This window comes from Desmodus rotundus, chromosome 1, assembly GCF_022682495.2.
Source record: "Desmodus rotundus isolate HL8 chromosome 1, HLdesRot8A.1, whole genome shotgun sequence".
NCBI lineage: Eukaryota > Metazoa > Chordata > Mammalia > Chiroptera > Phyllostomidae > Desmodus > Desmodus rotundus.
In genome coordinates, this window is record NC_071387.1 from 153,597,535 (window position 1) to 153,622,213 (window position 24,679).

Here is a 24,679-nt window from a genome sequence, read left to right on the forward strand (position 1 = left end):
CAAACACCAGAAAATCAAACTGCATGGAACTCCAACAACCAAGGAAGTAAAGAAAAAATCAACCAGAACAACCAGACCGGTAAGACGGCAGGCCACTGGGGCTGACTCAGAAAAGCCCCTGCAATGTGGGGGACCTGAGAGGAAGGGCTGGCTGCTGAACTGGGTGGGCTGCACAGGAGGAGCTTACTTAAGGGGCAAACTGAGACCCAGAGTTGACTATGGGCTACAGCTGGGGTTGCCGAGGTGGGAGAAGCTCCCAGCATCACACCAGAGTCTGTTGGAAAGTGTGCTAGAGAGGAGCAGGGGAGCTGTACTGTTCCCTCTCTGGCCCCTCCCCCACAGGCAGTGCAGCAGCTGCAGTGGAGGGTTGCCCCACCCAGGTGAAACCTAAGGCCCCACCCCCTTACAACCTATCATCTGTGCCAAGACAAAGAAATATGGCCCAAATGAAAGAACAGAGCAAAGCCTCAGAAAGAGAATTAAGTGAGGAGGAGATTGCCAGCTTATCTGTTGGAGAATTTAAAGTCCTGGTAATCAAAATGCTCAAAGAACTGATTGAGCTCGTTTGCAAAATGAAAGAACAAATGAAGGATACCCAAAGTGAAATAAAGCAAAATATTCAGGGAACCAACAGTGACAGGAAGGAAACCAGGACTTGAAGCAACAATTTGGAACAAAAGAAAGAAGCAAATATCCATCCAGAAGAAAAGGAAGAAACAAGAATTCAGAAAAATGAAGAGACATGTAGGAACCTCTGGGACAACCTGAAATGTTCCAATATCCGAATTATAGGGGTGCCAGAAGGAGAAGAGGAAGAGCAAGAAATTGAAAACTTTTTTGAACAAATAATGAAGGAAAACTTCCCCAATCTGGAGAAGGAAATAGACTTCCAGAAAGCCCAGGAAGCCCAGAAAGTCCCAAAGAAGTTGGACCCGAAGAGGAACACACCAAGGCACATCATCATTGTTACCCAAGATTAAAGATAAAGAGAAAATCCTAAAAGAAGCAAGGGGAAAGGAGAGAGTTACCTACAAAGGAGTTCCCATTAAACTATCAGATGATTTCTCAAAAGAAACCTTGCAGGCAAGAAGGGGCTGGAAAGAAGTATTTAAAGTCATGAAAGGCAAGGACCTACATCCAAGATTGCTCTATCCAGCAAAGCTATCATTTAAAATGGAAGGGCAAATAAAGTGCTTCCCAGATAAGGTCAAGTTAAAGGAGTTCATCATCACCAAGCCATTATTATATGAAGTGTTAAAGGGACTTATCTAAGAAAAAGAAGATCAAATATATGAACAGTAAAATACAACAAACTCACAACTATCAACAAATGAACCTAAAAGAAAAGAAAAACAACGAAAACAAAAACTAAGCAAACAACCAGAACAGGAACAGAATCAGAGAAATGGACATCACACGGAGGGATTTCAGTGGGGAGGGGGAAGGGAGGAATGGGGGGGAAAGGGTACAGGGAAGAAGAAGCATGGTTAGTAGGCATAAAATAAACGAGAAGAGATAAAAAATGATATAGGAAACAGAGGACTCAAAGAACTTACATGTACAACCAATGGACATGAACTAAGGTGGGGGGAGAATGCTGGAGGGTTGGGGGGGCAGGGTGGAGGGGGGATAAAGGGGGAAAATTGGAAGAACTGTAACAGCATAATTAATTTAAAAATTCCTAAAAAATAATTATCCAAATTACCTAAATATTGAGAAAGACTACCAAATAGACCTACAAAAAGAAAAATATATCATTCTTTCTTTTGACACAGTATTACAAATTAGAAATGGCATTCACAGAATTAGGTAAATCACAATTTTATTGGGATTTAGAGTCATAGGCTTTTAGAGGTAGCACTTTTAGGTCAAATGAAAATAAAAGTTAGCATAATTTAAATTTTAGTATACAAGCTAGTGTGTGTGTATATATATACATATATATCCCATATTTATATATAACCTAAATATCATGAAAAATTGGAACATTCCACCAAATTTTATTCTATGGAGCTAAAATATTTTTAAATATATATTTCAAAGACTTTCCTTTATCTTACTTTTCAAATACTACATTCCAAAAAAAAATGAATGTATAATTATTATATAGATTAGGATAGGCAAGATTGTGTAGAAGAAACAAATAAAACCCAAATATTGGTGGCTTACCATAACAAAATGTTACTTCGACCTGACACTACCTGGTCAACAGGGGGATAAGAGGGTTATTTATTGGGCAGACTCAGGGGTCCAGGTGAAGATCATCTCAGTAAAGTTTTCCATGATCACAATGTCAGAGGGAAGATAATGTGACAAATCACACACTTTACTCAACCCAGCACCCAAGCTATCCTTTATAAACCTAACTATGGGGAGGCAGTGAAGAACTAGAAATATTGGGAGACTGGCTCAAATTTTACCACAAAAACTTAACAAGCTCAGTAAGTGATGAAAATACATTTTATTGGATAAATAATGTCAATGAGAAACAAACGAATACCAACATTTTTTTAAATGGTAAAAAAAAAAAAAAAAAAACCCTCTCTCAATATATTTGTGCACTACTGGCATAAAACAGACCCTTCTTAAAGTTGGATAATTAATGAATGAGTGAATGAAGGAGTGAGTCTCCTAGTGAGTAAATAATCATAAACCTTTCTCACTGAGGAAAGGATGAGACACCATGAAGGCAATTCTATTATTGTATGAAAAGTAGGCAAGGCAGAAAATTTAATGAAAGATACAAAATTATGTGTGTACTAGCACAATAAATTATTTTTGGCTTCATGTGCATCAAGCATGGGTAAATAAAATATTTCAACTTCCTTTCCTTGTAAGTTAATCGTCCATTCAGTAAAATTTAACAAGTTTACCCCTTCGGTACTCCCCAAATGTGTTGTACTGTTCTTAATTCTGCAGAAAAAAATCTAAAAATTGAAAAGTACTATGCCATATTTATGTCCCGGCATTACAGGGCTTCCCGGGCAGGATGGGAGACGGCATGGAAGCCTCTGACTGTGATATGGAGCAGCATGAGATAGACACAGCGGGACAGATCTGAACTGGCCCCAAAACATGGGTATTTTGTGCCACCAGCATTTTATTTCATCATTCTTCAAAACAAAACTTTTATCGCTCAGGTAATTTCTGCAGCTCAAATATTTATTCTAATTATAGAAGGAAAATAATCTCAAGGTATATCCTTTAACAAAAATGCATCCTTAACATTCCATATGTAAAGCTGCTGAAAGTTTTCTCAGTTTGTAAGTAAGTAAGTAAATAAATAAATAAATAAAAATAACCAGACATGCTGACATAGCTCTAGGATTAGGTTTAGTGGTCTTTTTTTAAGTCTTCAAGGTATTTTTCATATATATGCGTGTGTGTACATACATATAATTAACTTATTTAATATATACACATGCAAACATAATTAACTTCTTTGATATTTAACTATACAGGGACTAATTTCACTAATTTAAATTACTGACACTGGCAAATACAATGATTTCTCCATGTGGCAAATGGCCCTCATCAACTGTTCAAACAAATTATCCCACTCGAAATAATTTCACATTCAGATTTTTAGTTTTTCTATCTGCATTAAGGTGAAAAAAAAGGCACTTAATGTTTTCATTTGTATACATAAAACATAATGACACTTATTCTAAAGAACACATTTGTTAATCACCTCATAACTACCAACAAGTTCACAAAACAGTGTGAATCACCCTTAATCATGTTTTAGAAACAACTTTAGGTTAGGGGCTGTTTCAAACAGCCCGTTTCTAACTCTTTGGGTGATTCTTAGACCACCGGTCGGACTTGGCAGGGCACCTGAAATCTCATTCTGTAAATTTCATTAAGGCTCCTTCCAATGCTACAGTTTCATGATATTATTCTGAATACTGTAAAAATGAAGCTATTCTTTGCCTATAGCAAATCCAAGCAAGGATTATGTATTATATATTTTTTAAAGTAAAGAGAATGCTGCAAATACAATACAATATTGAATTGATGAAGGGGACTAGCTAAACTTTAAAACACAGAAAGATATTTATAAAAACATTTCTGAAGCTATCAATTTAAAACCACATATATGTTTGAATTAGGTTCAAATTCAGTAATGAAGCCATTATTGATTCTATGGAACGTGACTTCAAATCTGAGCAAATACTGAACAGATACTGAGCTCTTAAAACTCTGGACGTATGCACCTAGACATCTCAGTTTAACAACCAGACATACACTAAACAGCATTAATGGCCAAGCACTTAATGGATCAATTCCCACTGTTTGTGTAATGTGGAAATAAAAAAGGTTTATTAAATGACAAGCTTTCCCTGGTTTGTGCTAATTAATTATACACTGCATCTGACTGCTAATTCAGTGGGAAAATGCAGCCCCAAACCACGGTTTCAACTTGAACTTTGCCTCGGCATCACCCAGTTCAGCACAGAGTGCCTCTGCAGCCCGCCTCTGAGCGACACCAGTATTAAATTAGAGCACAAGGCCATCAATTTAATAAGTGCTGGAGCAGGTAATTTGAATAAGGACATATTAGTATTCTACCAGTGCACAACTAAAAGCAGCTGACCTTTCAGACCAAAGAAGATCCTTGAACACATTCAGCTGAATCTGAGAACACAGTAATAATCTGACAGTGGTAAGAGTGCCAAGAGAGACGTTTACAACCCTGGACCATTACTATACATCAGGCTCTCTGTGGTTTATATACCTCTGCCTCTCACTTTGTTCTCACTCTCCTCCAGGAAAGAAAAGAAATAAGAATAAAGCTTTTTGAAAATCATATTTTCAATGACATGTTTTGAAACTCTTCTTATTTATATTTACTGTGCATAGAACACAAAACTAATCAATGCACATGGAAATTAGACTGAGAATCCACATAAGAAATAATCGATTTCCTAAATTATAAGGCAAATGTAACAGTAACAAAAGTAAACTGTCATGTATCAGAGCAACAACTGCTGTGAAACAGCAAGGAAACACAGCATAGTGTAGTGGCTGAGAGCTTGGACCCAGGAGGAGGAATAGACCTGAGTTTGAATTCCTTCTCTGTCATGAGCTCACCATCAAACCTGCAGGAACCCAATTCACTGAATTCAGTTCAACAGACGTTTATCGAGTTCTATCATGTACAGTGTTGTAAGCCCTAAGGTTATAAAGATGAAAAAGATTTGATCTCTGCTTTCAAGGAGATCAAAATCTAGCAATGGTGACAGAAACATACACTATTAATCACAATACAGAGTGAGAAGTGCTTTCAAGCACAGAGAACAGTGATCAATTTTGCCTGGCAGGTTCCAGGAAAGGTTCTCAGACAGGGCAACATCTGTGCTGGGCATTATGCACATTTAACCAGCAGAGAGGATGCAATACTACCTGATAGGAACTATTAATCAAATGGAAAAACTACTGTACTGGGAGAGGAAGATACCCTGGGTTAGTTAATAAATACAGTAGATGTATTTGGTTGAAGGCTAGGTGAAGTTATAATTATGTGATCTTATCTGCTTGAAAATGGTTTCTCTACAAGTAGCAGTGGAATGTATTAGTGAATTTAAGAACAAGATGTCTTAATAAAATTAGGACTCTAGATTTGAAGGGAGAGGCTAGAAGGTTTACTTTCTTGGCTTCACAAGAATGACATAGGCCAACAATACATCCGGTGTCCTACCCAGAAGGAGGAATGTGCAACTAAGCCTGGAGTGTGCAATCACCACACTTTGGTTGGGGAAGGGCGTTCCCTCCCTTGGCTGATTGCTCTGCTGTCCTCTTTCTCTACTCTTAGGTAGCACACTGGAGTGCAGGAGAGTAGGAGAGATGTTATTACAGATCTTGAATTCACTTTATTATTTTAAAAATTGTAAACTGTAACACAGTACCTATATTATACTTACAAAATACTTCCTCCACATTCCACACTTGGTGTTACCTTACTGATTGTTTACAGCTGCCTCTGTACTAATTCGTTATTGCCCACACCTTACAAGTTATTGAATATTTTGAGTATCATCTACACTAGCCACAGTCTAAGCAGAAAACAGATGATACACTGAAATGAGGTAACTGAAGAAAAGAACTATTTAGAAAGTGCAAGTAGGAGAAAGTATAGTGCAGTGCCTTGTGTTCAAAAAGGAGTAATTTTCTAGGACCTATCCCCCTTTACTGTTTACTTTCTCTTCAACACTTAAATTGCTAAACTCCACTGACTTGCGTTTTATAAGTCTGTACGAAATATGATTATTATTGAGAAATTGACTCATTACATACTGTAAAAATGTACATTAAAATCTGCACACACATATATATATATTTCAACATTTGCTTTATAAAAAGAAACAGGTTTGAAATTACCAGAATTTCATTGACTGTTAGATACTCTTACTCTAGTAACCAAAATAGTCTTGTACCCTAGAGAGCACAAGGGGGTACCGACGAGAATGATATACTCTTAACAAGAGTTCTAGGGTCGCTGACAAACCTCATAGCAAAGTAGAAGTGTTGGGAACTGCCCTGCCTGGTTTCAGAAGCTGTAAACCCCCATGGCTAAGGCTGAGTGACAGACCTTGGGACCAGAAGCCACTAAGGAGACAAAGCTTATCTCCCTGGCAGGGGCGCTGCCTCTGCCCACTTTACTTTACCCTGCTTGGCCCTGAGCCTGACCAGTTAGCCAATGACAGGTAAGATTCCTCAAGGGAGGTACAACCTAAAACAGGCATGGTCATGAAGAGGCCCTCAGGGAAGGACTTGGGGGGCTATAGAAAAAGGGGGTGATGGACCCTCACCCCTCGGCTTTAACATAGCCTAAATCCTCATTCTGTCTGCAAGAAGTCTCCTAATCTCTTGGCTGCCTTACTTCCCCTGCCTGACTTAAGCCTGAAACAATGACAGAGGGTGGTGCAGCCCTGTGCTGGAAAGGGTGGATTCCCCCCGGGGCAATCAGGCCTAAGAGAGAATACATAAAACCCTGTGAAACCTGCTTTGCTAAGAATGCCCTCCATTTTCTGATATAAGGGTCCAAGCCTGAAATGAGTTTATTTCCCAAAGTTTTATAGCCCTTTAGCTAACTGACCCTGACTCAGAATAAGCCCTCAGAGTTCTTTGTTTGTTATCTATTGTTTGATCCTTACTGCCTGACAATGATTGATGAGCTTTACCTGTATTCCTGTGCAAATTGAACCCAATAAAAGCCCATTGAGGAAAAGGCTCCTGGCCCTTCTCCTTTGAGAGATCGGCTGGTTACCTTTCCTCCCCAAGCAGATCATGTCTTGGTAGACTTATTCTTATCTGTGGCAGCTGGGGGGTAGGGGACCCTGCAGGCAGACCCCCCCCAACATAGAAGAAATAGTTTTTCCTTGCAGAACATTTGGATATCAGCATCAAAAAAAAAAAAAAAAAGGTTTTCAGGAACATCTATAAAGGACACATGGACAAAACCAAAGGGGGGTAGGATCAAGGGTGGGAACTGGGGATGGCTGGGGTGGAGGGGAGTGGTGAGGGGCAAATGGAGACAAATGTACTTGAAAAACAATTTAAAAATGTGAAAAAAAAGTTTTAAGTTTCCTCTTACTTATTTTTATAGTCATTCCATTAAATTACTATTTGTTAATAATTTTACATATGGCCCTGAACAAACTACTATGGTTGCCACAGAGATTCCTCAAAAGAGAAACTGATTATATCTATATGAACAACAACATGAAGAAACTGATGCTAAGAAATTAAGTTGATCTAGTGAAATATTCCTAAGAACTGAGTACACGTTGCTATGGCTGCAAAATGACCCATTCTGCTGTGTGTTTATTTTTTAATATTGCTGAAAAATATATGCAGACTGATATTAGTGGGAAATAGTTTCTACTGTCATTATTATCTTTGTTACTTGTATGGAAATACATCAATGAATTAAGGTTGAATTTAACATGTAACGTTTGAAGAAAAGAAGAAAGGAAACTGAAGGAAAAAAGACAAGAGGAGAGGAGACAAAGAAGAAAAGAAGGGCTGGGAGGAACTGAGCACTCTGTAGACATTACCTCCACTAATTCACATAAGAATCCTCTAAGGGAGAGATATTATTGTCCATGTTTCATTATTAAAAACTTCGCTTGGAAATATTATCTTTTCTAAGGTAAATATATAACAAAACTGGTATTAAAATCCAGGTCTTTGCTGAATCCAAAGTTCATACACTTTCCTCATCCCCAGGATACCTTCTCCTACCACCTACTTTTTGATTTAGGAATAACATCAGCACACGCTTAAAACCAAGTTCTGTCTAGTGGGGAAATTTCAACTCCTTCCGATAAATCCCACATCAGGCATCAGTTGACTACTGGATATGTGTCTAGCCATTCAACAAATATATTTTCCTTCTCTGACCACAGTAAATGACAGGGAGATTTCTCACCTTCTAGTTAGTATCCATTAGCAAGCAACACTCTGGAAGCCTAGTCCTCAAAAAACCACAATGCAACAAATGTGTTGAAGATAATGCACAGCAAAACTATAGAATGCCTCACTTCCTGCTTTTTTCTCCCTCTGGGGTTGTCACCCATGTTATTTATTATTTATAATAGTATCGTAAATGTGAAACTCTATTGATGGGGATAAAGCCTGCGCCAGAAAAGTCATAGGCTTAGTTCACTTCCTGTGCCTTCAACAGTTCTTCGATTCATTAGCTTTTTAAAAAACTAATCAATAAGTCATTTTGAGTGCCTATTTGATGGGAAAACTGATCAACCTTTAAGGAATTGTTGGATTATTTTCATACATATAAGAAATATATAAACCTAATCGATATTTGGGAAAGATAACAAGCTTTAACATTTTTAAAAGACTTTTGTCCATATAAGAGGCAAGGTCTCTATTGAAAGATGAGTCAAAGTGACACAGAGCGTCACAGACCTCGATAGCAAAGGCAAACTTAAACTACTTTTCCACATTTTGAGTTTGGTCTGGGACAGGTGAAATAACATGCATATACTATAAAATAACTCCATTCCCTACCCCTAATATTGGGCCCATAACCCTAGGTGAAACTGTTCCCCTAGCAGAAGTACTAAAATGTGGAGGGAAGCGGCTGTTGTCATATCCAGGGGTGGGGAGGTAGGGCACTATATGCAATTAGTTGCAAGAGGCTGGAGGCCACAGAATGCCAATCATCTTGCAGTGTGTAGGACAGTCCTTTACAAGAAAGAATGCCCACCCAAAATGTCAATAGCAACCTGTTTAAAACACCACATGGGCCCATTAAAATAAAAAATACAATTTTTTCAGCTCAGTCTGTAATGTTTTATTTGGCTTTCATGGTGTTGTAAAATAAATTTGAATGACACTGTATATGCAATCCAGGATTACAGACACCTGCCAGTCTATTTTCTTAAACCAGCCCTTGTGACTTTGTTACCTGCCCGTCCTCTAGAGGCACGTAAAGTTTACAACCTCTAAGTCCTATTCATTGCATAACAATGTAAATGGATAGCTCCATCCAGGTTAGGTAAATGGTACATTCTCTAGAACTCTCTTAGTTCCGGACATGCATATTAACACAGGTCTTTTTCCTGGTTAGAAATCAGGGAGAACAGAAGGGTAGCATATGCTGGAATAGTATGCAGATTTAATAAAGTTATTTTTAAATGGGTATTTTTATGGATAACTTTGTGGTACTTCAGTCTCTAAAGTCCATAGACAAGAGATCTACAACTGTACTTGAATTGCTGATGTTGAGGACCGGCTGTTTGTGATATCTTAAGATGAACACTGTCAGGGCTTATCAAAAGGCAGGGCAGTCCCTAAGGATCCCTCAGGGAGAAAGCTAAGATGTACTCATTTTTTCCTCTGTCATTTCATGTTTATATTTATAAATATAAGACTATGCTTTTTATTTAAACTTCTTATATAAGAATCATTTTGTTGGCGTCCAGTTTTGTTACAAGTTCTCAATTATAAACTGCAATTCTTGGTCTGGATTACAAAATAATTTCTCAAATCTGTGATAATTGCTAGATTCGTTGCCTTCAGTTTATTTTTTTAAATGAATTTCAAATTTCGACTCATACATGTTCTTTGAGGCAAGCAAAATGAGAAATTATAAAAACTTTTAAAGATAAAGCTAAATAACATCCCCTCCTAACAATGCCCATGTCCCCCAATAATTCCCTCATTCTCCTTTTCATAGCAAGTGATTGACATCAATAGCTCAGTGTGATAACTTCCACATATTTCTACTTGTTCACATACATATGTAAATAGATATGTATACATACAAGCATATGTATGATACTAGGAGTTTTGGGTTTTTTGGATTCATTGTTTAGACTGAAACAGGAGCATTAAATACATACTACTCCAAACAAGCATGTTTTTCTTCATCATATAACCTGGACATATCTATAAGCCAGTAAATATAGACCTCTTAACGCATTTAATCGAACTAAATGGGAAGAAATAAATGAAGGTTGTCAGACTCCTTGCATTTTATAGAACGGGACCATAGAGCTGTTCAGCTATAGGCATGCACTGTTCTGCAAGACGAAAGAAAAATTACCCCAAAGGCGATTCAGAAATCGAGCCTGCCTCCTTAGTTTCAAAATGGGCTACCATCAGCTCACTTACAACAGGACAAGTGACCTCTTCCCAAAGCTGTGGGATAGGGCCACTGAAAGTCATTGGGCAGGGCCACTCAGCCAAGGCTTAGGGACCCCCACCTGGGACAGGACCTATACTCCAGGGTTCCTGAAAGGCAGGACCACCATCCTCATGGGTATGGACAGCCAAACATCAAGCCAAAATAAATTGGTTTTTGAACTTAAAATCTCATGGAGCTTGCCTTGATAGGTTTTGGGCTTTCCTGGGACTCACCACCCCTTTCTTCTTTTCTATTTCTCCCTTCCTAAATAAAATTGTCTATCCTATGCCTGCCCCACCATTACACTTATAAAATGTTTAATTTCACAGGTTCACATGTACAGAGCAATTTGCCTCAGAATAAATCATACCTCGTCTTGTTCATATTTGATTTAGAGTATATTTAAATGAGATGATGCTGAAGTGCATTAAAATTTTTAGAGCTATTGGGATAGAATGAATGCCAGGGGCACTGAGAAGGACAGGAATTAGGGGGCTGGGGCAGGATTAAATAAACTGAATGTTGTCACCCCAAAATTCATGCTGAAGCCTTAATTCCAATGCGATGGTCAGGGCCTTTGGGGAGTAACGATATCATAAGGGTAGAGCCATCAGGAATGAGATTAGTGCTTTGATGACAGGAAGCCAGAAGGACAGCAATCTCTCTCTGCTGTGTGAAGACACTATGTAAGATGTCTGTAAGCCAGAAAGAGGGCCCTCATCAAGAGGACCCTACCTATGGGTACCCTGATGTCAGACCTCAAACCTTCAGAACCGCGAGAAATAAATGTTTGTGGTTTCAACCACCCAGGTTATAGTGTTTTGCTACAGCAGCCCAAGGTGGACTAAGATGAACTTTTTCCAGTCAGGTATTTGCCTCCCTATCACCTCTAAATTTACTCTAATCTAGATTACCAATAACATCTGCATCATTACATCTATAATCAACTCTCAGTCCTCACCTTGCTTAACCTATCAATGGCATTTAATCCTGCTTATCAATTCCTTCTATTCAATATATTTTCTTCACTTTTTCCCCCATGATGTTTTCTTCCTCACTTGGTTTGGTTTTCCCATCTACTTCACTGGTTGCTCCTACTCTGTCACCTTTGCTGATTTCCACTCTTCTCCCCAAATTCTTAATATTTGAGTATCCCAGGACATAGAACCTAGTTCTCCAGAACTTCTCACTCTGTTGGTGGAGACACCACACAGTCTCACTGTTGCTGTCATTTTCTACCATGATGCTTGATGTGTCTCCAATTCTTCTCCTCCTTGATCATAGCACTTCCTCACAGAAAACATACCAGAGATGTGTCTCCCTTAGTCATTTGCTCTGCTTGATCTCTCTGTCTGGAATATTCTTCTGACAATTCCTTTCAATTCTTTGCTAAAATGTCACCTTTTCAAATAGGCCATTACAACATGCTATTTAAAATGTCAACCTGTATCATCACCATTTCCTTTGATCATACTATACACTTATTTATATCAACACTATATGACTTATTTCTTATGTTTATTTTTCTCCTCACCTATACTATCATGTAACCTTCACCTTCAACTCTTTTGCCCACTAATGTAGTCCAAGTATATAAAACAGTTCTTGGCACAGAGTAAGTGCTTAATAAATACTTGTTGGATTGAATTAATTTAACCATTTGCCTATGAAAAATATTCAACATCTTACTAGATTTGTTACAGAAGAAACTCCCAGAATCTTCTCACTGACACAGTAAAGAATTACAGATCAGCAAGCCTACTAGCGTGTAAGCAAAGTTTATTAATGCTAAGTTCTAATGGGAAAGCAAAAGCAAGGGTGGCTAGAGCAGGGGTGGCTGGCCAGGGGCCCCTCTGTGTGACAAAAAGAGCCAAGAGGGCCAAGAGCCAAGAGAGTGAGTCCTTTGTTCTGAGGACTTATATAGTTGACAAGATGGGGGTGAAGAAGTTACATATATTTTTTTAATTTTTATTGTTATTCAATTCAGTTGTATGCCTTTTCCCCCCATCCCTCCACCCCACCGCAGCTGAACCCACCTACCTCCCCCACCTCCACCCTCCCCCTTGGTTTTGTCCATGTGTCCTTTATAGTAGTTCCTGTAATCCCCTCTTCCCACTGTCCCCCCCCCGCCCCCCAGCTATTGTTAGATTGTTCTTAACTTCAATGTCTCTGGTTATATTTTGTTTGCTTTTTTCTTCTATTGATTATGTTCCAGTTAAAGGTGAGATCATATGGTATTTGTCCCTCACCACCTGGCTTATTTCACTTAGCATAATGCTCTCCAGTTTCATCGATGCTGTTGCAAAGGGTATAAGCTCCTTCTTTCTCTCTGCTGCATAGAATTCCATTGTGTAAATATACATATTGATTGACAGGTAAAAGTGTGCCAGCTTTCCCCCAGGGAGACGTGACTACCCAAACATAGGTATGTATGGGGTGTGTTAGCCTGAATCCTTATCTTACTCCAGACTCTGTTTGTTCATTTTGTATATGTTACAGGAGGCAGGCAGTTAACAAAAACTGTTTTATGGTCTTTTTTCCTTGGGCATTGTAGTCCCCCTCCCTTTTGCCCTACCAAGCCTTGGGATGAATACACAATCTCAAGGTTTTCCTTTTCCCAGCCAATGGAGATGATACACACAGACTTTCAAGGGCTCCCCAACTCCTATACTATCATAGTTTCACTTCTTGTTCACAATGCCTGGCAGCCTTATCAGACCAGGCTCAGGATTACTGGGTCAGTGTGTGAGCTTTTGCCTTTAGCCCTCTGTATTAAGTTCTTTGTTAGATTGCAATGGTGAAGACCCTTCCTTTATTTCCCCTGTGGGCGCTCATTCTACTGTAACATATTTTTTGATACTATAAATAATGCTACAATAAATAGCTAATATATCCTTACATACTAAAGTTTTAATTTCTATGGGCTAGATCACTATAAGTGGGGATTACTGTATCAAAGTTATGTATATTTATACTTTTAATAGATGTCAGATTACTTTTAAGACATCTGTAGCAATGTAAGTTTCCATCAGTATGATAGATGAATACATAGATGATGATAGATGATTGATAGATAGATAGATGATAAATAGAGATATAGATAGACATATATCCTCATATGGTAGTCAGCAACAAATTTTCTTGTACTTTCAAACAATTCCCTATATTATGGATATAAAGTGTCATTATATAGCTAAAGGATTTTGCATGTCTATGACTACTAATCGGTTTGAGCATTAGCAAGATAGTGTCTTGAAAGAAAAATCAGAAAGATCATTTAGATTGACTTAAATTATTCCCTGCACTCAATTTTCTCATCTATGAAGTTAGTATTTAAAATTAGATGACCTCTCTTGCAAATCTAAAAGGACATAAACCAATGAAAGCAAGATCTACTCTAGAATTTAACACAGGGCCAGAAAAGATACTTGGAAGCCTCTTAGTATCTTCACATGAGCTAATTTATTAATTCAGTTAATATCAGAGAAAAGGGTTCTGAGGAAGTGAAACCACAAGTAAGCCTTAATTGGGGGAATGGATTCAAAACATGGGGCACAAGTCTGGCTTATATACACATTAGGTAGTTAGAACATTGGGCTTTCTAAAACCTTAGGAAAAGTGCACAGGAGGGGTTGGACTTGAACTAATTATGACCTGTGTTCTCAATATTCCAGGATTAGCCCTGGTCTCTGGTACATCATCATGTGAGAGAACAAATAAGGGCAAAATCATCTTATTCATAAATCCACTTTATTTCTGTAAGTTTTATTCATAAATATGATTTTGTCAAATCAAATCAAAGGAATTACTTGGAAATTTATATACCCTTACTCTATCATATTTCATGGATTCTCCTTAATTGAAATTTTTCCCACAATTTACCACTGACTGCCTTTACAATTATAGTTATTTTATGCCTTCCTCTCAGTAAAGACTGAGTTTAACACAAATTCAAAAGAAAAGCCCCCACTAGCATAATAAATGGTTTTAGCAAATACAACACTTTGAATACAACAGAAAATGAATATATGCTTTGTGATCAGAATAATGTAAAAATAACCATCTCCAATGAATTCTTGTGGAAAAATTTTATGTCAAGCAATCTGAATCTTAAATTAGTTTATATAGCTACTTTAAAATATCTTTTAATATTTCCAAGTCATTTGTGCTAATAATTCTGGTAAATTGAAATAACAATTATTCCAGCCCATCCTGAACACATGCTGTGTAAGAGGGAAGATTTATATTTGTAATAATTAAATGTTTAAAACCATTAGTGTTTACAGTGCAGTTACGTAAATTGTCCTCCATTCATGACATCTCAGAAATATATATTTTGTTATTGCATACTATCCCTTTATCTTTTACAGTCTACCATGCATAGTATTAATCATGTCTTGTCAAATTACAGATTAACCTGAGTCCCGTTATAAGTAGTTTACTCAGGTTGGGTTTTTTTTTTTGGGGGGGGGGAATAGAGTAATGGTAATTTTCTTGTTAAGTTATAACTACATCTCTGCTATTCCTCATGGAATCAGAGAATCTAAGAATTAGAAGGTACATTACATGCCATATAGTCCAGCCTCTAATTAATTTATAAAATTTATAATTACACAGCATTGCTTACTGCTCAAAATCTAAACAACACGTGTTACTACTTCCAGCAGTGGGGCACTTACCACCACATTAATGTTACTCTTCACATGTTTGATGCTTTGATTTTTTGAGGAAAACTTTTCTCATATTAAATCAAAATTACGCTACATACAAATTTCTCCCAATATTTCTAATTATTTTCTCTCAGAAACAGAAAAAATACATTTTCTACATAAATTTCATAAAAAATTTAAGGTGGCTTTATGAACCTTTTACCATATTTTGCCACGTATAATGCATACCTTTCTGCCCAGATTTTTGTGGAAATATAAGGATGCACATTATACATGGGTAGTACTAATTCTCTATCTATATAAGTCTTTGTAATCTTTTATTTATGCTTATGCATTAAAAGTCTAAGGTTTTGTTTCTAAATATAAATAAATTAAAAATTGAATTAAAAAAATAAAATGAAAGATTTTTCTTCTGACAGTTGAGCCAAAAACGTGGGTGTGTACTATATATGGGAGTGTATTATACATGGCAAAATACAGTAAATCTCTCTTCTTCAGGGTAAACATTTTTCTTTTCTTTTTTAAAAATTATTTTATTGCTGTTCAAGTACAGTTATCTGTATTTATCCCCCACTACTCCCTCCCACACCAGCCATGCTCACCTCCCTCCTCCAGTTCCACCCCCCTTGGTTTTTTCCATGTGTCCTTTATAGTTAACTGTTCCTGTAAACACATACCCCCTTCTCCCCCATTTTCCCCTCCCACTTTCCCTCTGGTTACTGTTAGTTTGTTGTTAATTTCAAAGCCTCTGGTTATATTTTTCTCACTTGTTTGTTTTGTTTATTAGGTTCCTCTTATAGGTGAGATTATATGGTATTTGTCTTTCACTGCCTGACTTATTTCACTCAGCATAATGCTCTCCAGATACATCCATGCTGTCACAAAGGGTAGGAGCTCCTTCTTTCTTTCTGCTGTGTAGAATTCCATTGTGTGAATGTGCCATATCTTTTAGATTCACTCATTTACTGATGGGCACTTAGGTTGCTTCTAGCATTTGGGTATTGTCAATTGTGCTGTTATGAACATTGGGGTGCATAGGTTATTTTGAATTGGTGTTTCAGGATTCTTAGAGTATAATCCCAGCAGTGAAATCTCTGGGTCAAAAGGCAGTTAGTTTCATTTTTAGTTTTCTGAGGAAATTCCATTCTGTTTCCCACAGTGGCTGCACCAGTCTGCATTCCCACCAACAGTGCACTAGGGTTCCTTTTTCTCCACATCCTCTCCAACACTTGTTGTTTGTGGATTTATTTATGATGGCCATTCTCACCAGTGTGAAGTAGTATCTCATTGTGGTTTTAATTTGCATCTCTCTGATGGCTAGTGATGCTGAGCATCTTATTTTTTATTTTCTATAATATTCCCTTTTAAGAGATTCTCCCTATCCTAATCAACCTCCTCTGGCTCCCACATCCTTTTGCCTAATCAATCCTATCATGCTCTCTCCACTCAAGTTTCCTGGTAGTCCAAATACCTTTGTAAGCAAAGATGTTGCAGGTTACTCCTCAGTTTTGCATTTCTGGACTTCTCTGGTATGCGACCCTGTAGACATGACCCTCCCCATATCTCCATGCTCCTTACCTACATAACTCTAAATGGAAACAAGTATGCAGGAAAAGTTCAAAGGAAAATGATGGAATGGGTTTCAGGATGTTCCACTGAAATGCAGAAGAATAAAGCCAGCTGTGTCTATAATTTAACAAAAGGGATAAGGTCATAAATAACAGGAAGATGAGAATCCTCAGAAAGTTTTTAATGAGCAAGACCATTCTCATGTTAAAGTTGCAGAGGAAAACAGGAAGAAAATAATATAAGAATTTTATAATTCCTGTTCTTTTATAATAAAAATTAGCAAATAATTCAAAGAAATTCATAACAGCATGTCCAGCAAAGGAAAATGTCCACAACATTATGGATTTTACAAAGAAAAATGACTAGAAAACCAATAAAATAATGATACTCTTAAGAGGGTATCACTGTCAACACTTTTGGAATCTTTAAATCAGTTGTTTAAATACATTTAACTTTATATAAAACTCATATTAGGGCTATAAAGCTGTGGTATTGTAACACTGGATTGTTTTAAGTGAAGTTAGTTTTACAGTCAGCATTTACATAAGTTACAAATTTATTGTTTGTTTTATTATTAAATCTAATTTATCATCTACGATAGTTGGTGGCCCACCTATTCAGAAAGACTGACTTGTCTCTCAAAAGAAAGTGTACGTTCTGAGACACTTTTAAGACTGTAGATGCTCAGGCAATTAACTGGTGTTTGCCTGAAGTGTAGCATGCATAATGATAGCACATTGATCACAAGTAAAAACACCAGAACAAGCAACGCATATCAAGAAAAGAAATATTGCCAACACCCTGAAGGTCCCCTCGTTCTCTTTGTATTCACAATCCTTCACCGAAGATAATCACTATTCTGGGTCAAAAGGCAGTCAACAATACCACTGTTGGGATTATACCCTAAGGATTCTGAAACATCAATTCAAAAGAACCTATGTACTCCAATGCTCTTAGCAGCCAATTCACAATAGTTAAGTGCTGGAAGCAACCTCAGTGCCCATCAGTAAATGGGTGGATAAAAAAAAAACTGTGGTATATCTACTCAACAGAATACTACACAGCCAAAAGAAGTAAGGAGCTCCTAGCCTCACGACAGCATGGATGGGACTGGAGAGCATGATGCTAAGTGAAACAAGCCAGGTGGTGAAAGAGTAATACCATATGATCTCACCTATAAGTGGGACCTAATGAACAAAACAAACAAGCAAGCAAAATACAACCAGAGACATTGAAATAAAGAACAAACTGACAGTAACCAGAGATGAGAGGGCAGAGGGATAATAGGGGATAATAGGGGGTGCATCAAGGAACATGTATGAAGAACACATGGACAAAGCCAAAGGGAATGGGTTTGAGGGTAGAAGGAGGGGATGGGTGGGGCAGGGAGGTGTGGTGGAGTGAAAATGAAGACAATTTTACTTGAACAACAATGAAATAAATAAATAAGTAAAAATTAATAAAAAGATAACCACTATTCTCACTTCAACAGGGCATAAATAAACTCTGCTTGTTTTATACTTATGAAAAGGAATAATACAAGAAGCATTTGAGAACTAACTCCCCAGCATATGTTATCAATTTGACACAAATAATCCCATAAAAATTCTGCACATTTTTAGACATTTCTTATGTTAATGTTCACTTGGTGTAGTAAAACAGGATGCTGAAGAAGCCCAACCAGGACCACCCTGTAAACCCAGACCCGATGCTTGGTACAGGCAAGAGCCCAGTGCACCCCACCGGCTCCCTGCTTCCTATTGGGTAGACTTGGATGAGCTCCTCTCAGAATTGCACATGTGCTTGCTTTAAGAAGCAGACCATGAGTTTATTTGAGCTTCTTAGAACATCCTTAGGGTGGATAAGGGTTGAGACAACCCAGCAAAAGAAAAAAATGGGTTATTGCTTTTAATTCCAACTTTTTAATTGGATTGCTTACTGAGTCTGAACATAATCTTCACTGGTGTAAATGAGAGGCTAAACTCTCTTTAGCTCTGAAAAAGGGAGAATACTTGCCTCCCCACCCTGAATAACTGATGGAGTGATGGTAGTTGTTCAGATCCCTGAATCCAAAGTGGTGGCAATGGATGCTGGGAGTCATCCAGTGCAGTAGCCAGAAGATCCCAGAGACACTGGCAGGAGCTCCGGGGGAAATGGCAGGGCACCCTGGCATGGGTTCACCCAAAGAGAGGGGTTAAGAGAGAAGGGCCTGTGTCTTGGAAAATGACTTGGTTCAGGTGGCATTTGGTAAGCTCTTGCTGGCCCTTGTTTGGGTATTCTTAGGTGACCAAGAATCTTTTGGGGGTTGTCTGAAGAAAATTTTCCTCTAGGGTATAAACAATCCTATAGTAATATTTACTGCATTTTCCTTATTTGAAGATGTGCATATAAGAGATGGTTTGCCCTAGAAGTTTTTTCAGACTCTACTGATCTCAAAATTAACATGGGAAATTACAGCTCTGAATCCAACAAGCCCCATGACAGCCTCCCATTAATACTAAGATGGTCAAGATGAGCTTCCTTTGATATTTCTGAATTAATCTTTTGTGAGCACAATTAGAAAAAGTTCACTATAAAATTAGGCAGAATGAATGGGGGGAAAATACAGTAGAAGCTGTCTCAGAATTTAAAAAGGCCTTCTCCCCTAAACTAAAGTGAAACTATGTAAAAGAATTCACCAAAAAGAAAAGAAAAAAAGACAGTATTTAGAGAACTAGATCAACCTTTCCTGGCTGGTATGGGTCAGATGGTTGGGGCATCATCCTGAAGACCAAAGGTTTGCAGGTTTGATTCCTGGTCAGAGCACATATCCAGGTTGCAGGTTCAGTCCCAAGAGGACAACCAACCAATGTTTCCCTCTTACATCGATGTTTTTCTCTCTTCCTTTCTTTCTCTCTTCCTTTCTTTCTCTCTCCCTCTCGCCCCCTTCTCTCTCTCTCTAAAAAAGCAATGAAAATAAAAATGTCCTCTGGTGAGGATTAAATACATACATACATACATACGTACATACATACATACATAAATTTATGATGTCATTTAGGTGTCAACCCAATTCTTTGAGGTGTTAAAAATAGCTGTACTTCTTTTAATAGACTGAAGGTCATTTGGAATTTGACTTATCAAGGATATATATAGCCCTGACAAGTATGGCTCAGTTGGTTAGGCCTCGCTCCACAAACCAAAAGGTTGCTGGTTTGATTCCCAGTCAGGGCACATGCGTGGGTTGCTAGCTGGGTCCCCAGTCAGGGCATGTGGGATGGCAACCGATTTATGTTTCTCTCTCATATTGATGCTTCTCTCCCTGTCTTTCTCACTTCCTTACCCTCCTCGAAAAATAAGTAAATGAAATCTTTTTTTAAAAAGACAGATATAAATTATAAATGCTTCCAGGGCAAAATATGGATCCACTTTTTTTTACAAACTAGAGATCTTTCTCACAGCTAAAAGATCTCTGCATCTGTCTATATGTGGATGGTACTATTAAAATTAATTTAAAGGCAGCACTTGTAAAGAAGCTGTGTTTTCTAAAACTCTCAGAAATATAAAAACTAACACAAATTATTTTCAAGTCACATGATCTAATATTAATCCCTAGTAAATAAAAGCTAGCTTAAGTTTGTTTCAAGAAAAAAAAACATACCTTTATTTTGCCTGGGTCTTACAACAAAGGTCCATGTTAATAATTGACTTTTATGTCTATGAAAAATATTTGTAGAGATTATAAAATGTCCAAGCTAAAGAATGTTAATTGATTGCTTAATTTTCATTAGACATTGAGGTTTTGAGGGTTAAAATTTCAATATATGTAGAAATAACTTGGTGGCATTTCAAAAGGCCTCTGGAATACCTCAAAATTTGTTTTTATATGAAATTGCATGGGAAGCATTGCAAAATAAGTGATGAAAAATTTCTAGGCTACAATGGTTGTAAATTAAACAAACAGGGTTATAGGAAAACCCAACAGCTGCTTGGAACTTCCTGGCTCCCTGGCACCCATTTTGGGGGGGGGGGTTGCATTCCCTCATCATCATCATATATTTAAGCCGGACTTACAAGCTGATATTATTGAAAGGAGATATCTTACATTATAGCTAAGGTTTGATAGAGCCACTTCAAGAAAATGCCAAGTTGGTAACTGTTTCCTTTCATAGTAAGCTCTTAGGAGACAAAGACTTTAAAGATCATTGAATTCCACCTAGAGATTTTGTTTATTGGGAAGACATCAAATAAAAGACACTATCCACTCTCATTGGAAGGGACCATATCAGGCACCTTACCATCAACGGACAACTACCACATCTACAGACATCCAAGTCTCCTCTAGGATGAGAAGCCACCGACACCAGAGGTAGACAGCTATCCCCAAGATATCAACAAGGCCTGTATACCTATGGCTTGATACCGAAGTCACAATCAATTTCATTTAATTGTCTTTATCTGTCTGCTAATTTTCTTAGTCATAATAATAGTTATACTTGTTCTTTGGGATTTTTCTGAATGATTCAACTATTTATGATTACTGAACATGTATAAGATAATTGTTAACACTCTTTTCATGGCTTATGTAAATGTTAAACTAGATGCTCAATACAGAGTGAATTTACAAGTTTGTAGGTCTTCTTCAAGTAAACTAGTACTTGCTGGATGATACAAGTTTTCAAAAATGCCCCTAATCTGTTTCTTTTCAAAGTTGCTTCATTTTTTTTTTTTTTTTACTGAGGAGACCCTTCCTTCAACACATTTAAACCTACATATGATTGTTTAAAAATATAATGTTGGGTAAAATAGACTCGAAATTACACTCAAAAGCCAATGGCTCTTGACTGAATGAATTCAAGAGATTTAAGTTTAAATAGCCAAATAGTTCAAAGTTCAAAGAAAATGAAAAATATTTAGAAACTCTAGATCATTCAGGGAAGCACAATTTTTTCCACTGGAAGCTACTTAAAATAGTAAAGATAATAAGCAATTACAGTATTTACATTACACTTGTAAATCTCAACACAATATTGTGCAGTGTTAGCATCACGGGGCAGAAACACCTCTCAGGTGGTTCCCTGGCTCATTCCTTGCCTTCAGGCAGTGTGAGGGCTTTCTAATTCTCAAGGTCTTCAGGGAGAAAGAACCCACAGTGACCAGTTATAATAATAATTTTGTAAAAGTTATTTTTCCCACTAATTTTATGTCTGAAGATATACCATGCTATATTCCATTTTTCTAGTTATGAAAGTTAAGTCCTGAACTCTTTAATTTAGAGTCACTATTATAGGGGAAAAGCCCCTTTACCCCTCATGTATTTACCTTGGATCAGAGAGAAAAGAATGCCAGATGGGTATTCCACGCTCGTGAGGGAGGAAGCTTCTGTACTTCTCCCCACTGTGCTATAGAGTAAATGTTTGTCTCTCCCCTGCTCTGTCTATCCCAAAACTTATATGTCAGTCTTAACACCCCATGTGATAATATTTGAGGGTGGGACCTTTGAAAAATAATTAGTTCAAGAAGATGGAGCCTTCATGAATGGGATTAGTGCCTTCATAAAAAAATGTCTCCAAGGAGTGTCCTTGCCCACTTCAGTATGTAGGACTACAGGGAGAAAACACATCTATGACCCAGGAAGCAGATCCTCACCAGACACCAAATCCACCACCTCCTCTGTCTTCAGTGTGACTTTCTCATAGGAGACTTCTCTGATTCCCTCTATCTCCCCCCCCACTTTGTAATGTAAAATCTTTCACTTAGTACTATGTCATTCTCCTGTACACATGTCATAATTAGTCAATTACGGGATAATTTTTTAAATGATATACTCAGTCTTTGTAGGCAGAAATTTTGTCTCAAAATGGTTATATCCGAACCATCCTGAGCATGCCTGGCATACTTTATGTATCAAAGGCAGAGAGGGAGGGAAGGTGGAAGGAAGAAAGGAGAGAAGGAAGAAGAAAAGAAGGAAGGAAGGAAGGAAGGAAGGATTGCACATACTTCAGAATATGAAGAAAATATACAATCCTAGAGAACAACAACAATAAAGGAACTAAATGTATCTACGGGTGTCCAGGGTTTTTTCCCTTTACAAATCAGTGTGTACAATAAAAATAAAGATCTCTGACTTTTATTTCTATACAATTTTAAAGTCTCCTTACATTTCAAAGATTTCCTGATTTTTATTGCCTTGTAATGATAGAACCCCTACTAATAATAAGTGCTTATTTCATTGCAATAAAGCCCTTCATAGAAAAATGAAAATATTGATTTAATGCTATATTTTAAGGTTATATACAGTTTTGAGAGACTAGAAATAGCATACAAAATATTTTTAAAGGATTATCCAAAAAATTCTTTGTTTCTAGGAAGACATACAGAGGGCCCAGAGACATATGAGAAGATGCTCAGGATCACTAGCCATCAGAGAGATGCAAATTAAAACCACAATGAGATACCACTTCACACCAGTCAGAGTGGCCAACATAAACAAATCAACAAACAAATGTTGGAGAGGATGCGGAGAAAAGGGAACCCTAGTGCACTGTTGGTGGGGATGCAGACTGGTGAGGCCACTGTGGAAACAGTATGGAATTTCCTCAGAAAACTAAAAATGGAACTGCCCTTTGACCCAGCAATTCTGCTGCTGGGATTATACCCTAAAAACCCTGAAACACCAATCCAAAAGAACCTATGCACCCCAATGTTCATAGCAGCACAATTTACAATAGCCAAGTACTGGAAGCAACCTAAGGGCCCATTAGCAAATGAGTGGATCAAAAAACTATGGCACATTCACACAATGGAATTCTACGCAGCAGAGAGAAAGAAGGAGCTTATACCCTTTGCAACAGCATGGATGGAACTGGAGAGCATTATGCTGAGTGAAATAAGTCAGGCAGTGAGGGGCAAATACCATATGATCTCACCTTTAAGTGGAACATAATCAACAGAAGAAAAAAACAAACAAAATATAACCGAGACATTGAAGTTAAGAACAACCTAACAATAGCCAGAGGGATGTGGGGAGGGGACAGTGAGGAGAGGGGATTACAGGAACTACTATAAAGGACACAGGGACAAAATCAAGGGGGAGGGTGGAGGTGGGGGAGGGAGGTGGGTTCAGCTGGGGTGGGGTGGAGGGATGGGGAGAAAAGGCATACAACTCTAATTGAATAACAATAAAAATTTTAAAAAATATGTAATTGCAAAAAAAATTATTTGTTTCTAATTGTATTAGTTAAGGAAATACTAGCTATAGTAACAAACTCAAAAATGTATAAGGGCTGAAATGCAATAGAAGTTTATTTTTTGCTCATATAAAGTCCAACATATTTTTCTGAGCAGTAAGGGACTTCCATCTAAATAGTAATTCAAAAAGTCATAGTCCTTTTCTGTGACTTCATATCTATAACATGTAGTTTCCAAGGCTGCTGGGTCCAGCTATGCCAAGCTGGTGGAGGAAGAGGTTGCAGCATTGTCTGTGAGAGTTTGCAAGCCAAACATGAAAAAGGAGCTCGTGCAACATATGGCTATACCTGAGTGCAAGGGAAACTGGAAAATGTGGTTTAACTGTGTGGATAAGAAAAAGAGGGAAATATGATTTGTAGAAAAGCAGCTATTTGCTGTCTACCACACCACTGTCTTTCCAGTAAGATTTCTCAATGGTCTACCCTCTACGCATTTTCCCATTATTAAAAGTTGGCAATTCTGACCAATAACAGAGTATTTAAAGTACAATAACATAGTTATTTTGCTCTACATGCAATCGCAACATTAGAATACGTGTATAATAATATTACCTTTA